Raw genomic sequence first — 18,154 nt, forward strand, 5'->3', positions numbered from 1 at the left:
TTTGCAATAAACAGTGTCTTTAAATCAAATAAAGTGGATTACATCACTCCAGTTCTAAGTTTTTAACACTGGCTATCTGTCTGTCAAAAAATTCATATAAAAAAAACTACAGTTGGTTATTAAATTAACATTTTAAGGCCAAAGTAAATTTCTAATCTTCTGATGCACTATGAACCATCCAGAGCAGACCTCTCAGGACATCTGGGACAGTAGCCCGCTACTTTTATATCTCCAAAGTCAAAACAAAACATGGAGAAGCAGCATTCAGATTTATATCTGAAACAAATTCACTGAAAACTGAATGTATGCTGCATATTTTAGTTATTTACAAACAAGTTTAAAGACTTTATGTTTGCCACTACCTTTTATTAAATGGAGAGGAATTTTTTATTTTTTATTTCTTTTCATGTTGCACTATGCTGCTGTTAAATTTTATGTAAAGTACTTACAAAATTTGCTTTAAATCAACTCTAATTTAAAAACAAAAATATACTGGTATCTTTATAATAATAAAAAATAGTAATGATAAGTTTCATAGTTTCATGCTTACCACATTCATTGAATTTAGATACATTTGCAATAACACGTGCAGGTAACGTTAACTTTTTGGAGAAAAGTAGTGCAATGTTAATGTTAAAATGTCACGGTTTCTACACATTATAACAGCTAACTAATTTAAACAATGAACATATCAAAAATAACACGCATACTTACAAGATCGAAGTAGAAATGTGAAGGTTTTCACTCAGACTGTTGCTCACCCGTTGCTCTCCGACAGCTGCCTTGTGTAAAATAAAATGGCGGTCTGAATCTAGGCTATAGCCAAGCCGTACGTAGACCAGATTGCCTTGATTTCGCCAGGTGGGCTAAAGCAGACCGCATATAGGCCGTCCAATTCGGAGGTAAATCGTGACTACAGATCGACCATGTCGTGAAATGACATATTGAACCTTGATATCATACCAATGCGAACATTGAATATTAACCATTTCATGCACTGCCTGGCACAAAAATACAATTAATCAGTTTTGACTAAAAGTGGGCTACAATAGCCGGGTCTGAATACGAGCTAAATCGTGGCTACGCACAGCCTACACATATAACATGTAAAATAAAGTAAACCAAACAACTTGTAATCACGGTAGACTTTGCTTAGATGATGGAATATCATACATCTCACAAGTTATTTTGGAAAAAAATACATTTATCCAGATTAAATGTTATTTGGGCTTAATGTGGGTTACACATAGCCGGACTATATCGGGTCTATATTTAACCCAGACGTTGAAATGACGGCTATTGCTTGCTGGGTTCATAGGTCAAAGGGCACATCTGGAAATAATTCATAGGTCAAATGTCTCATAATTCTTGACACAAGCCATCGCCTATTGACTACTAGTGTTGGGTTTTTCCAAATTTAAATGTTGACTATGAGTCAGTCTCAGGAGTTCGAAGAGTACAGAGGTCCTCATCAGTTTTTTAAAACATTTCATCATGGTGACACAAGCAGTAATGGCAAATTAAAACATGACTGAAGCATTTGCTGAAGCCAGCCAGACCATGGGCTGATAGGTTCTCAGCTGATACTGAAAACACTGCACCTCTAATTGTGTGGTACTCTTTATCCATTTCAACGGTCACACCATTGGTTTGTAAATATTTGAGATCACGGATGAGGTGCTGGAGTAGAGGTTCATAACCATACTTTTGCAAGAACTTGTTTTTGACAACAATGGTAACATGTATGTTCTTCAGTTGTGACTGGTACTTCAGTTGTATATTCCCAAGAACGAAGTATATAAAATATACAATAATAAACCTGTTTTTATCAAAAGTAAATCATGACACCACATAAAATATAAAAAGGTGTTTAATATAATAAATGAACACTAATAAAATAAAATAACAAACTGACCCAAATATTTTTTTTTTCCACATCATGCTAAAGTTTTACAGACTATGAGACAATCACACTTCCCATAAAGGACTGATTATGGTTCTTTTGTATTGCAAACATCATACTTGACTCAGAACTGCTGCTAAACATTATTCTTTTGTCTATAATATTCTGACCATAGGTGCCTGTCACACACCTAGATTGCCTACACTTCATTATTTCATAGTTATTGTGTTTAGGGGATACACGCAAGCGTCGCGAGTCATGTTTACATTAATCTACACCCCGCCTCCAGCAGCGCGGGGGTGTCAGAATGTTTGGAAACAGTATACCGTCGCTCAGCCTTTTCAAACTTCTTTTTGCCCCCAAACGAAGAAAGAAAAACTAACTTTGTTTGAAGTATACTGGGGCCTTTATAGCAGTAAGCTGCAGCAGAGGCTGTGGTAGAATGAGTTCTGCAGAGGCTTAAAAACTATAATTGGTTACAAGCTTTCTGTACAATAATAAAAAAACAACAACAACAGCAAACAAATAAAAATAGAGGTAAGGAAACCTCAACAATTTTCCCCCCATCAAAACATGACAAGTTTTCTACTATTCACACTGAAACGATAATAGACTAATATTAACTAGATAAAAAAGTTTGTCAAAACAAACTTTAAGTTGGCTTGAGAAAGCCTGACCAGAAAGTTTGAAAAGTTTGAAAAGTTTAAGAAGTTTAAAAGCAAGTTAGCATATTGCTAGCATTACTAGTATGTCATTAGCAAGATTAGCAAAGTTATTAGCATGTTCCTAGCATGATTAACAAGTTAACTAGCATGTCACTAGCATGATTAGCATGTTGCTAGCATGTCGCTAGCATGTTTCTAGCATGATTAGCATGTTGCTAGCATGTCGCTAGCATGTTTCTACTATGATTATCACCATGTTGCTAGCATGTTTCTAGCATGACTAGCATGCAACTAGCATGTTGCTATCATGATTTTAGCATGTTTGGCATGTTGCTAGCATGTTTCTAACATTATTAGCATGTTGCTAGGATAGATAGATAGATAGATAGATAGATAGATAGATAGATAGATAGATAGATAGATAGATAGATAGATCAGAAATATTAGATGGGTAGATAGATCTAAATGTCTTGTAAATGTCATCAAATAGAACTTTCCAGACTTCTTTTTGTGCTCTTAATTACTTATTAATTATTATTTGAAAACCAATACAGTAATAATAGTGAGGGTGAAGATCAATCAATTGAAAGAACGAGCAAACCTATAAAGGAAAGATTTTATGAGTGTTTGAAAATAGGACAAAGTGTAAAAGTGCTGATGCACTCAGATGCTTGGGGTGAATTTGCCTTCAATTTTCTCCACAACCATACAGTAAAAAGACTTGAAAATTAAAACAGCAATGGTCAGTGTACATTGTGAACAGGAATCCATTGAAATAATGCGCAAACATAATTTTAAAATGAACTCAGTAATAGTCAATGATCTCTGTGAAAAGTAATCAATTGAAAGAACGAGCAAATCTACAAACGAAAAAAATGTAGATAGCAAACAGTCATTGAAACTATGCTGAATCAACATTCCGTTGTCAACATTAAGTCATTGAATCAACATCTAACTCTGATGTTGATTCAACATCATTTTGCACCCTGATTTAATATTGAAACAATGTTGAAATTCTGTCCATAGATCAACGGAATTTCAATGGTATTTCAATTATCAGGAATATTGAAACAATGTTGAAATTTCAACTGAACTAAGGATCAACGTGATTTCAATGGAATTTCAATTGTTTTTAAATGTTAATTTTAAATGTAATGCCATAAATTAAATAGCCTGCTTTATCTACAGCCAGGATTTTAAAAAGTAATGGAACATTTGAAATCTTGTATAAAACACAGAACACACCACACTATTTAAAATCAAATTCATGTTTATTAGCCTCTCTGCTCTTTATTTACACTTCATTGTCATCTGATGCCTGCATAAGTTGTTGTCCAGTCCCTCCTGCCCGGTCTGGCGCATAGCGCAGCCACTTTTGCACAGCTTGTGCAAAAGAAAATTGGGTGATGGTAGCTGTCCCCATCTGCTGAGTAAGAGCATCTAAAACAGAAGATAAAATCACAATGCAAAATAGCATTTAAGTTAGACAGAACATATATTTGAAGACTTGGAACAAATTCAGTAGCCTAGGCCTATGATTTTTCAATGATCGGATAAGGCAATAAGTCCTCTTGTTGTAGGCTAGATCATATCTCCCCTATAGTCAAAGCACTTTTCAAAACTGCCTGTTCATGGATGTATTCAAATTAAAGGGAGGCAAAAAGGATTAGCTTGCAGTGACCTCTTTCATAAGGAAAATGTATGAGGCCAAGTGACTCTAAAAATTTTATGTTTATTATTTTATTAGTTCAGAAGTAGTTGTTAACTCCACAAATGTAATCAAAATAACTGGATACTAATTAAATAGTTAATGTAGATTAGAGTTACCATAGACAAAAGATGTTTTGACAAAATAATCTTGGACAAAAACCGTTGCATTCAGTTTTGGACGAGGTTTTGGGCTGGAAAACCTTGCTGACATCTGGCAACCCTGCAGGTCGACAGCTGACATTAGGGCTGCTTCACGATTGACACACCTCTCTGGCTACCAACCAAAGGTAAGTTAACGTTACTGTTATATATAACGTTAGACATTAGACATTATATTGCTAACGTCACTTGGACTGTAAGATAGTTTGCTGTGGTCTAGTTCCCAAATTTTCTAAATAATAATAATAAAAACCAATATGGTAAGGTAGGCAACACATGCTCCAATTCCTGTCAGAAAATGCACGTTGCCTACCTGACCATAATGCTGACCTATCGCAGGGTGGTATTGGGTATGGTATTATTTATACCTTTGGGATGAAAATATTAACATGATTAACACGTGCAGGCGTGGCGTTTCAGCTGCGTTGCGTGCCTGACGCGTATCGCTTTCTTTTCCTGTCAAATGTCAAGAGCGCATTATTGTAGCGCGAAAGTACATTGCACTGAACACGTTTTAAGTGCAGGCATATACTCTGAGCGAGCCCAGAGACAATTCTTACAAGAGCAGCGTGTATCTGAGAGCGCCCCCCAGTTCCAGCGCGCAAGCAGAGATGTTCGCGCTTGGCACTTTAAATTCCACGCGTGAGCAGAGAGATTCGCGCTCGTGCATTATATTAATGTACTTTCGCGCTACAATAATGCGCTCTCTACATTTGAAAGGAAAATAACGCCATAGACGCTGTGCTACTGCTGTTAGGTCAGAGCCAGAGGGAGGGCCGCCAATAGACAAGTCTACATTTGGATTAGCGGTGTGTTGCTCTTATCTTTACGGCAACATTTCAACTGTTTCTCATTTTGAGGTGAACTAATCCTTTAACAATTATAGATCACTGTTACAAGTCACTGAATGCTGAGGTTTATTTTTGGATTATTGTGTTAACTTTGTGCTAAGATTCCTGGTGCTGCATGGGGTGAGTTGGGGTGTGCATTAAGGCCCTTTGGCTTGCAGCCTAGGATTGATAATATAATGGTGATTGAAAATGGAGCAGGACTTACCAAACAAAGATCGGCAGAGTGCCAACTCTTTAAAGGGACGTTTTTGTTTGGTAGGCTCCTTGTTCTTTTTTCCAGCCCAGTTCAGTCTTGAAGCCAGTTCATTCGACAACTGGTGTGCCATCATACGGCGGATCCTCACCTCTAGGGTAGTCCCTCCAATGGTGGCGAGATGAGCAGTCTGGCAAAGTATTACACATTTGCAGCGTTAAAGGGATACTCCACTTTTTTAGGCTCATTTTACAACTCCCCCAAAGTTAAACAGTTGAGTTTTATCGTTTTCGAATCCATTCAGCGGATCTCTTAATCCTTCTTTAGAAGAATGTCAGTAACCAGACAGTTTCTGGTCCCATTGACTTCCATAGTATACATTTTTTCCTACTATGGAAGTCAATGGGACCAAAAACTGTCTGTTTACTGACATTCTTCTTCTTCCTCACCAATCTCGTATATTTTAGCAGTAAACGCAATGTATTTGTCCCTTAATGTCCGTCCCTCCCCTGCCACAGCGTACTCTCCCGTCATCTACAGACTGGAGCTGGATGGTTAAAGCATTGGATTTCTTGATTCCGCTTTGGTGAAACACCCCTCTATACAGTGCTTCAAGATCAAACATAATTTTCAGCCAATTTGGTCTGTGCAGAATTATAATTTTTTTCAGTCTGAATGTAACTTGGATTGATAAAGGCATACTGAAAAAACAGCAGTTTTAAGGAGATATTGAAATGAGAAATGTGAAATTAACCCATTAGTCTACTGTCATAAAGGTCAGGCAGTTTAAGGAAGTTGTGCATATCAGTGAAGTTCTCTGACAGAATAATGATGTAACTAAAACTACCATTGCCTGTCGGTTTGTGCCATTTAACAGTGTCTCTTCTGCATGGTCCAGGGCCTCCATGGTGTGGAAGGGCAGCTCCAAGGGCTCCGACAGTGGCTGTACCACAGACTCCAATTGTCCACACCTGCAGGACTGGCGGAATTGCCTAAACTCCTCCTGCAGGTCCTTCACCTCCTTGGACAGCTATTGCAAGTGGTGCAAGTTGTTTGCAGAAATAAAATAAAATTAAATAAAAAAATGTTGTTTTGCTTACTTTGTGTGCAATAGTGTTCTGTAAAAGAACAGAAAAGTAAAAAATCTCTGTTAAAAACAGCAATTAAAATTCACAATCATACTGTACTTTATACATATGTACTCAAGTAACCAATCTGTTATTAAAAATATAAAAACAAAGAAAGTTTCATATAAACAACATAATATACAAATTAAATATACAGTGGTTTATTTTTTTCAGCTACAGTTAATGTAATAGTAGCATTCAAGAAATACATGTAAAATATAAAAAACGAAATAAACTTTAATGTAGGCCTATAAAATATACAATTCTCATTAAAGCTAATGAATTACGCCTCGTTAACTGGACTCCCCCGCCCCCTCAGATCACCATAAATGTTAAAGGGATTTTAATGCTAAAATATGCTATTTTTTATGCTGCACTTTCTTCCTATAGTGAATATCAAGCTACAATATATCTGTTTGTCAGCTCAAATGTTTCAGTGGTAGAACTTTTGCCTAGCATGTCAGAGGTCCGGGTTTGGGTTTTAACCCACACGCGTATGTTTTTTTTTTTTTTTATTTATCAAAACTTATGTTTATCAGTTGTTGTATATCAGACAGGGATACGTTTGTGTATATTTATGTTTAGTAATTTCACCGGAACGAATAGACCGTCTCCACAACGGATTGAAGCGCGTGTCCGAGTGCAGACCTTATACAGTGCAGACTGTACACAGCATCCGGGCCACTGATCGCAGCGACAACAAACACGTTGATCACTTGATAAAAATAATAAAAAATAAAACATTTCAACTCTAGATCGCCTCTTATTAAATTAAACTTATTGTACTAACGTACAATTGATGCTCAGCTAAATAATTGGAGATGTTATATTTATTTGTATTGGTACATTCGTGCCGCAAGATGTTTCTATTATGAAGTACCGGTATGTGGGCTATGCCAAAAATACATTTCAGTGACTGCAGCACTGCGTCGGTTACTACACTAACCATCAAGTAAAAAATCAGCCTAGTATTTGATTTGGTACAATTTATTAATATCGAACATTAAGCAAGCTTACCTGTACGCTTGTGCCAAGGGTCCAGAAATGAGCTGTGTCCGGTGCAGTACGTTGGGTATACTACCCGTTGATCTCCCGGTCAACCAAAAATCAATGGATTTTCAATCATATTTCCCGGTCAACTATATTTCGATGCATTTTCTATCATATTTCCCGGTCAACTATATTTCGATGCATTTTCTATCATATTTCCCGGTCAACTATATTTCGATGCATTTTCAATCATATTTCCCGGTCAACTATATTTCGATGCATTTTCAATCATATTTCCCGGTCAACTATATTTCGATGACTTTTCAACAACCGCGTCGTTTCTCTGTCCACTATAAATCAATGACTTTTCAAAACATTCAGGGATCACCCGGAAACCAAATATCAATGCTTAATCAATCATAAAGATAACTATAGATCAATGTTGTTCCAATATTGTTGCCATCAACATTAATAACATCAGGTTTTCATCGATATTGTAATGGTGATTCAACATTTATTTTGCATTGAAATTTCAATATCAACCATAATGATGATTCAGATGGAAAAACAATGTTTATTCAATGTTGGCTTGCTGTCTGGGGTGTTTGAAAATGGGTAATGGTGCAACTGGTAGAATGCACTTCCTTTTTTTGAGTGAATTTGCCATTGATTTTCTTCAAAACCATAGAGACATTTTTTTTAAATGAATACAGTAATAGTCAGGGCAACTGTAAACAGGAATCAATAAAACGAACAAACAGATCTTTAACCCTATCAAGTCGATTAACGCGGATACGCGTTTTGAGTCATTTTCTCCTGATAACCCCGAAAAGAACTTACATTACACTTTCAGTTTTAATCGTACAGATAAGAGCAATACATCAATCGAATCTGTAAAGGGTCTACTTTTTTTGGATACAGACATAATAACAACAAAACTTTGTGCACTTATAAAATAAAGATAACAAACAAGGTGCGCTGTCTGCAGCTTATGTCTGCGCTGATCTTCTTTTACAAACACGTCATTTAAATGAACTGTAACTCCGTGAATACTCAACGAAAATACATGAGAGAGATATCTATAGAAAGCTTGACATGTCTATTTTTAAACTAAACAAGTGCCGCCGAAAACAGATATTCTGTGATAAAATAATCCATATGAAAACAACGCGATGTCTGTTTTTCATGTCTCCCTTCATTATATCTAATGTGACCACGCCCCCGCGCCGAACGCGCTATTCAGATTCAAACTGAAGCGCGCGGCTTGAATACGCCCACACAGAAGAAAAAGCAGCGAGCCTGTTCTTCAAGTATTTATTTTACTGTTTGCTTCGCGATGAGAGGAATAAGACATAATTCACCCCAAAAAGATGTCATGTGGTTGAGGATTTGAGAAATGGATTTCCTCAGAAAAAAGAATGAAGCACTTTATTCAGCAGAGATCATAAACATGAGTAGGTCTCTTTTTATTTATTTATATACTTGTACTAGTTTTCACATAACGTGTAAACGTTTTACTAGTTAGACTTTTTCCAAACTATAATTCCTGACTAAATGTATAATCAAGTGAAACATTATGAAGTTTCAATAACATATACAACACTTTACCCTTCGAAAGCTTGATGTAAATAATATAAATGTAACAAATAGATAACTGTAACAAATGTAAAAACAATGCTTTTCTTTCCATTTATTCCCCCTAAAAACCCAGAAAAATATTCTCAGCTCTTTTCAACATTAATAATAATGATGATAATAATAACAACAAACGTTTTTTTTTTTTGTAGAAAATACGATTGTTAAAAGGATTTCTGAAGGATTGTGTGACTGGAGTAAGCATGCCAAACAATTTGTTTGAAAGTCAGCTTTGATTGTTTCTAATAAACTGTTTAACTGCTCCCCCAAGTGGATATTAAATTATGTTGTGGAATAATTAAATATATTCTTAATAAACTACAGACATAAAATGATATACATTTATTTTGTTCTCACATTCTCTCTTGTAACTCCTCACTCACAGTGGCACAGATGACTGAATGGCTCATTATGCAGCTCATTATGCAGCTCATTATGCGGCCCTTTGTCTTCTCAGGTGTAAATCACAATGATATTCATGGTAGTTGATGCCTACTCGCATATGACTTTTACCAACAAAAAGTGTCTTAGAAAATTTAAATCAATATATTGTTTTCCGTGAGTGAAAGACTTTTATGAAGGTTTGATGTAAAATTGTTTATTCACTTAGACACTTATTAATTTGCTCCAAAATTATACAGTAAAAATATTTGGAAAAGGGTTGGAAAATTGGACACACTGCAAGTGGTAGTTTGTTGTTATGCATGATTTTGCATTTAGTTTCATCTAAAACTATAGACCTTTTTCTTCGCTTCTTCATGGAGGACGCTTCGAACTTCCGTTTAGTAACTGTCTATGGTGTAATGGCGAATCGCGCAGGCTCTGGGAAATTTGTGCTGCTAAAGGCTGTCACAACAGCTACAGGAAGCTCAAAAATTTTCTTGATCAAGAGTGTTATGATCACAAGCCAACAATAAGAGCAGAATGTAAATGCCCAAGACCATTTAAATTGCACAAGATGCCATCCGACGACGACAGTAAAAGACAGTGGCTCGCAGCACTTAATTTTAAATGCCCGCCTCGTAACGTCCATGTATGCTCATTCCACTTTGTGGACAGACAACCAACGACAGAAAATCCATATCCTGAACTTTGGCTTGGATATGATCGTCCATTAAGTAAGAAGAGAAGACGACGAACGTGGCCGGACGAAGGTGATAATATTTACTAAAGTTATTTACACGGCTAACGTGCTATTAGGTCTGCACAATTAATTGAAATGCAGCTTATGATACAATCATTTTAGTATGTCTAGACGACCAAGTTCTCATAATGTGTACTTAAACATCTTTAAGAGACCAATGTTTCATTCAGCATTTAAGTGTATTCAATATTCAATATATATTCAGCATTAATGTATGTGTTATGAAAACAAAATTTTGTTGCAGTAATTTCAGTGTTATCAAATATAATCACAAATGAACACTGTTTTATTTAACATATTTATAGAATCGGCTCATTAATTGACTTATTCTGACTCATGTATATATTTTGGCAGCAGAGTGTGGTTTTTCTGATTACTTTACCAGCTTTAAATGTATAGTACCTTAAGGCCTGGTTTTACAGACAGGGCTTAAACTAAGCCAGGATTGGGCCATAGTTCAATCAGGACATTAAGGTTTTTTTTTTTTTTTTTTTTTATAAACGTGCCTTAGAAATTACATTACTGGTATGCATCTTGAGACAAAACAAAGGCACTGATATCAGTCAGTCAGTGTCAGTTTCTTTCAGTGGAGAGTTCACCATATTGCAGCTCAAATCACATTTAACAAAATAATACCTAAAAGTAGTTGTTCATTAACTCATTTTGGTTAAATCAACCAATTTGATGTCACTATTATTTATGGTGAAATGATCTGCTAGAGAGGTGGTGTTGTTCTTGGGAACGGGACACTTTATTTCCAGTAGTTCCATACCATTTATTATGCCATCAAGGCTTGCAGACAGCCATGGCTCTGCCAGGCTGACCCTGATACCTGAGTGGGAGACCTGTAAACCTTTTTCTACAAGAAAGCTACAAGCTATTGCCTCTTTCTCATTTCCATACTTTGTAGCCGCATTACCCCGAAAGGTAGGAAAGAGATGCTCTCTCATGAATTTATCAGGATTTGTTGTTGCTCGCACTGGTACACTTTTAGCTGAACTAGCAGTGATCCTGGGCTGTCTTGCACTATGCCAAACCTCTGACAAACTCTGATTTTGAGTTTGAATCTCCAATTCAGCTGCCTGGTCAAAGTTCAGTTCTATGTATTTGTTGTAAAATGCTTTACATTTACAGCAAGTCAAAGTCTCTCCATGTGGCTGGTGGACTTCTAAGCTCTCAGTGTCATCTCCTTGCACTGATACATTGGCAGTGTAGCATTTTTCCAAAAGACTGTTTTTTAATTCAAAAAGTGGTTTTGTGTCTGAAGAACTGACTCTCTCCCTGAAGTCTTGATGTGTGTCATAGCTTGGTGTAGATGGTAGCCTTTCTCCCTCCCTTGTTGTAGAGGCACCGTATACATCCTCAGCTTTGTGTTATTTGGGCTAAATGTGGGTTACACATAGCCGGACTATATCGGGTCTATATTTAACCCAGACGTTGAAATGACGGCTATTGCTTGCTGGGTTCATAGGTCAAAGGGCACATCTGGAAATAATTCATAGGTCAAAGGTCTCATAATTCTTGACACAAGCCATCGCCTATTGACTACTAGTGTTGGGTTTTTCCGAATTTAAATGTTGACTATGAGTCAGTCTCAGGAGTTCGAAGAGTACAGAGGTCCTCATCAGTTTTTTAAAACATTTCATCATGGTGACACAAGCAGTAATGGCAAATTAAAACATGACTGAAGCATTTGCTGAAGCCAGCCAGACCATGGGCTGATAGGTTCTCAGCTGATACTGAAAACACTGCACCTCTAATTGTGTGGTACTCTTTATCCATTTCAACGGTCACACCATTGGTTTGTAAATATTTGAGATCACGGATGAGGTGCTGGAGTAGAGGTTCATAACCATACTTTTGCAAGAACTTGTTTTTGACAACAATGGTAACATGTATGTTCTTCAGTTGTGACTGGTACTTCAGTGGTATATTCCCAAGAACGAAGTATATAAAATATACAATAATAAACCTGTTTTTATCAAAAGTAAATCATGACACCACATAAAATATAAAAAGGTGTTTAATATAATAAATGAACACTAATAAAATAAAATAACAAACTGACCCAAATATTTTTTTTTTCCACATCATGCTAAAGTTTTACAGACTATGAGACAATCACACTTCCCATAAAGGACTGATTATGGTTCTTTTGTATTGCAAACATCATACTTGACTCAGAACTGCTGCTAAACATTATTCTTTTGTCTATAATATTCTGACCATAGGTGCCTGTCTCACACCTAGATTGCCTACACTTCATTATTTCATAGTTATTGTGTTTAGGGGATACATGCAAGCGTCGCGAGTCATGTTTACATTAATCTACACCCCGCCTCCAGCAGCGCGGGGGTGTCAGAATGTTTGGAAACAGTATACCGTCGCTCAGCCTTTTCAAACTTCTTTTTGCCCCCAAACGAAGAAAGAAAAACTAACTTTGTTTGAAGTATACTGGGGCCTTTATAGCAGTAAGCTGCAGCAGAGGCTGTGGTAGAATGAGTTCTGCAGAGGCTTAAAAACTATAATTGGTTACAAGCTTTCTGTACAATAATAAAAAAACAACAACAACAGCAAACAAATAAAAATAGAGGTAAGGAAACCTCAACAATTTTCCCCCCATCAAAACATGACAAGTTTTCTACTATTCACACTGAAACGATAATAGACTAATATTAACTAGATAAAAAAGTTTGTCAAAACAAACTTTAAGTTGGCTTGAGAAAGCCTGACCAGAAAGTTTGAAAAGTTTGAAAAGTTTAAGAAGTTTAAAAGCAAGTTAGCATATTGCTAGCATTACTAGTATGTCATTAGCAAGATTAGCAAAGTTATTAGCATGTTCCTAGCATGATTAACAAGTTAACTAGCATGTCACTAGCATGATTAGCATGTTTCTAGCATGATTAGCATGTTGCTAGCATGTCGCTAGCATGTTTCTACTATGATTATCACCATGTTGCTAGCATGTTTCTAGCATGACTAGCATGCAACTAGCATGTTGCTATCATGATTTTAGCATGTTTGGCATGTTGCTAGCATGTTTCTAACATTATTAGCATGTTGCTAGGATAGATAGATAGATAGATAGATAGATAGATAGATAGATAGATAGATAGATAGATAGATCAGAAATATTAGATGGGTAGATAGATCTAAATGTCTTGTAAATGTCATCAAATAGAACTTTCCAGACTTCTTTTTGTGCTCTTAATTACTTATTAATTATTATTTGAAAACCAATACAGTAATAATAGTGAGGGTGAAGATTAATCAATTGAAAGAACGAGCAAACCTATAAAGGAAATATTTTATGAGTGTTTGAAAATAGGACAAAGTGTAAAAGTGCTGATGCACTCAGATGCTTGGGGTGAATTTGCCTTCAATTTTCTCCACAACCATACAGTAAAAAGACTTGAAAATTAAAACAGCAATGGTCAGTGTACACTGTGAAAAGTAATCAATTGAAAGAACGAGCAAATCTACAAACGAAAAAAATGTATGGGTGTTTGAAAATGGGTAATGGTGCAACTGGTAGAATGCACTTCCTTTTTTTGAGTGAATTTGCCATTGATTTTCTTCAAAACCATAGAGACATTTTTTTTAAATGAATACAGTAATAGTCAGGGCAACTGTAAATAGGAATCAATAAAAGGAACAAACAGATCTTTAAAGGAAAGACTTTTATGAAGGTTTGAAAATGGGACATGATGTAAAATTGTTTATTCACTTAGACACTTATTAATTTGCTCCAAAATTATACAGTAAAAATATTTGGAAAAGGGTTGGAAAATTGGACACACTGCAAGTGGTAGTTTGTTGTTATGCATGATTTTGCATTTAGTTTCATCTAAAACTATAGACCTTTTTCTTCGCTTCTTCATGGAGGACGCTTCGAACTTCCGTTTAGTAACTGTCTATGGTGTAATGGCGAATCGCGGAGGCTCTGGGAAATTTGTGCTGCTAAAGGCTGTCACAACAGCTACAGGAAGCTCAAAAATTTTCTTGATCAAGAGTGTTATGATCACAAGCCAACAATAAGAGCAGAATGTAAATGCCCAAGACCATTTAAATTGCACAAGATGCCATCCGACGACGACAGTAAAAGACAGTGGCTCGCAGCACTTAATTTTAAATGCCCGCCTCGTAACGTCCATGTATGCTCATTCCACTTTGTGGACCGACAACCAACGACAGAAAATCCATATCCTGAACTTTGGCTTGGATATGATCGTCCATTAAGTAAGAAGAGAAGACGACGAACGTGGCCGGACGAAGGTGATAATATTTACTAAAGTTATTTACACGGCTAACGTGCTATTAGGTCTGCACAATTAATTGAAATGCAGCTTATGATACAATCATTTTAGTATGTCTAGACGACCAAGTTCTCATAATGTGTACTTAAACATCTTTAAGAGACCAATGTTTCATTCAGCATTTAAGTGTATTCAATATTCAATATATATTCAGCATTAATGTATGTGTTATGAAAACAAAATTTTGTTGCAGTAATTTCAGTGTTATCAAATATAATCACAAATGAACACTGTTTTATTTAACATATTTATAGAATCGGCTCATTAATTGACTTATTCTGACTCATGTATATATTTTGGCAGCAGAGTGTGGTTTTTCTGATTACTTTACCAGCTTTAAATGTATAGTACCTTAAGGCCTGGTTTTACAGACAGGGCTTAAACTAAGCCAGGATTGGGCCATAGTTCAATCAGGACATTAAGGTTTTTTTTTTTTTTTTTTTTTTATAAACGTGCCTTAGAAATTACATTACTGGTATGCATCTTGAGACAAAACAAAGGCACTGATATCAGTCAGTCAGTGTCAGTTTCTTTCAGTGGAGAGTTCACCATATTGCAGCTCAAATCACATTTAACAAAATAATACCTAAAAGTAGTTGTTCATTAACTCATTTTGGTTAAATCAACCAATTTGATGTCACTATTATTTATGGTGAAATGATCTGCTAGAGAGGTGGTGTTGTTCTTGGGAACGGGACACTTTATTTCCAGTAGTTCCATACCATTTATTATGCCATCAAGGCTTGCAGACAGCCATGGCTCTGCCAGGCTGACCCTGATACCTGAGTGGGAGACCTGTAAACCTTTTTCTACAAGAAAGCTACAAGCTATTGCCTCTTTCTCATTTCCATACTTTGTAGCCGCATTACCCCGAAAGGTAGGAAAGAGATGCTCTCTCATGAATTTATCAGGATTTGTTGTTGCTCGCACTGGTACACTTTTAGCTGAACTAGCAGTGATCCTGGGCTGTCTTGCACTATGCCAAACCTCTGACAAACTCTGATTTTGAGTTTGAATCTCCAATTCAGCTGCCTGGTCAAAGTTCAGTTCTATGTATTTGTTGTAAAATGCTTTACATTTACAGCAAGTCAAAGTCTCTCCATGTGGCTGGTGGACTTCTAAGCTCTCAGTGTCATCTCCTTGCACTGATACATTGGCAGTGTAGCATTTTTCCAAAAGACTGTTTTTTAATTCAAAAAGTGGTTTTGTGTCTGAAGAACTGACTCTCTCCCTGAAGTCTTGATGTGTGTCATAGCTTGGTGTAGATGGTAGCCTTTCTCCCTCCCTTGTTGTAGAGGCACCGTATACATCCTCAGCTTTGTGACGTCTAAAGGTCATCTGACTGATTCTTTTCTGTTCAAGGTTTCTTCTGGTTCCTGCATTCCATCTACACTGCTCATCAGTGCAAGATAGCCCTGTCATACCACTGACCACTGCATTTTGCACCTTTCAAAAACCAGAACATATTGTTTACTTTATTATTAAACAATACATCACCATTAGCACTTTTTTAGAGCTAAACAATTTAGTTATAACTGAAATGTATAATTGGTTAAATACTGCTCTAAAATACGTCTTTACATTGTATCACGCAGTCAGTGCTTGAAGTGGGCAGGTGTTTTGCCATATTATTACCCCCTAGTATTGTTAAGTTTGCGTTTAGCTACATTAGAAGTGTTGCTGTATTTATAAACACCCACCTTCCACAACACAGCAGCAGCATGACTACAAGACCTGCCAGGACCAGCTACACAGAAGCATCCAGCTGTTTCCACTACTCCGTTATTTTGTAACTTAACCCACGCAATGTGGTTTGGTTTATTAATAGCCTGACTCGGCTCTACCTCCGCTTTCAATAATGTGAACTGCTGATGTTTATGGCAAAGAATTCATCCAATTTTGTTACTGTGTAGATAACTGTATGCTTTGGTACTTTTATAATTTCTAAGTTCCTCGCCATCCACACCCTCAGACAAAACAAGATGATTGAATATGTCAACATATGTGACTGCTGGCCATTGTTTCATATCATCAAACCAGGAGGTGGCGCTGGTCAACTTCGTAGGATGTGGAACAGACAAAGTTACATTGTTTACGGTTTTTGTTAAATAGCCTTGACCATGCTGCCACTGCGAACTAATGTTGCCGTTGCTTGTTGACATTATGGACGTTAAAAGTAAATAAAACCGATTGCAAATGTGGTTTCAGAGCGGTCCAAAATCTCTGTAACGGCTAATTAATGCATCTAGTTGCGAACCGGAAGTTTGAAAGATCCTACATACGCGTACGCGCAAAGCATAATGGGTAATTTCGCGTTCCATGAAAAAGGTCTATAGAAATGGAAAACGTGATGTAGAAATAACATTGAAAAAAAAAACATTGATTAAAAAATCATGAATATTTAATATTTTGTAAACATTTACACATGTATCATGAGGAACAGTTTTTAGGCTTCATGTTTGATGTATTTTTGATCGGATTCTGACTTATTACACTTAGCATGACTCCACATGTAAAACATGCTAGGTACTTGTACAATTATCAAAATGCTATTTTCCCATAGGTACATTAAGTAGTTTTTAATATTCTTAAATTATTATTATGGCTATTAAAGGTTTTTGCTGATGGAAGTAAGAAACGATCACAACGACCTGAAGATACAGATCTACAGACCCTTCCACTGAGTCTCAAACAACCTGAAGACTTAACACCAGGGCCGTCACCAGAACAAACCAAATGGGGGGGCATTTAATTTTCATAGGGGGGCACACTTTTTTTTAATGATCTGAGACAGACCAAAACAACAACCCATATTAGGCTATAACTAAAATAGACCACAATAGTCTTGTTTTGTTCAATTATTCAAATAAAATACTTCACCGTATGATCTCAACGTCTCTGTTTATTTTCTCTTAACATTTCCACATTTAGCTATAGCCTATATTTTTTTTATCTGCATTGCTCGTCACATAAACAATACAGTGCCATCTAGTGGCTTTTTTGAGTAACAGGCACAATCAACGTAACCTACAAGTCCAACCTAAAACTACACCAAAACCAATTTGATTTATGAATATGACTCTAAACCTTATAAACATGAGTCACAAAAGCTCCTGGTTTCCATCAACAACACAACAATAATAAAAGCAATGCATGTCATACTGCAGTAGAAAATTAGCAATAGGCAAGCAGTCAGTCAGTGTACTCACAATTGATTAAAATAGTTGAAGGATTTCCCTCAAAAGCCCAATGGCCTCCATCCTCACCTCAGCACCGTATGTGCGCTCTGCGTCGATCTCCGAAAGCAAAGAAATGATCTCCTTGTAAGACTTAATGATCGCAGATACTGTTGATAAATGTCCTGTCCATCTCTGCTCAAGAAGTCGCTTCAATCGCTCACCTTTGTACTGCGCCGAAACAGTAGGCTTCCGAAAGAATCTGTACAGGGTGCAACATACATC

The sequence above is a fragment of the Carassius carassius genome, chromosome 16, assembly GCF_963082965.1.
Source record: "Carassius carassius chromosome 16, fCarCar2.1, whole genome shotgun sequence".
In the NCBI taxonomy this organism is placed as follows: Eukaryota; Metazoa; Chordata; class Actinopteri; order Cypriniformes; family Cyprinidae; genus Carassius; species Carassius carassius.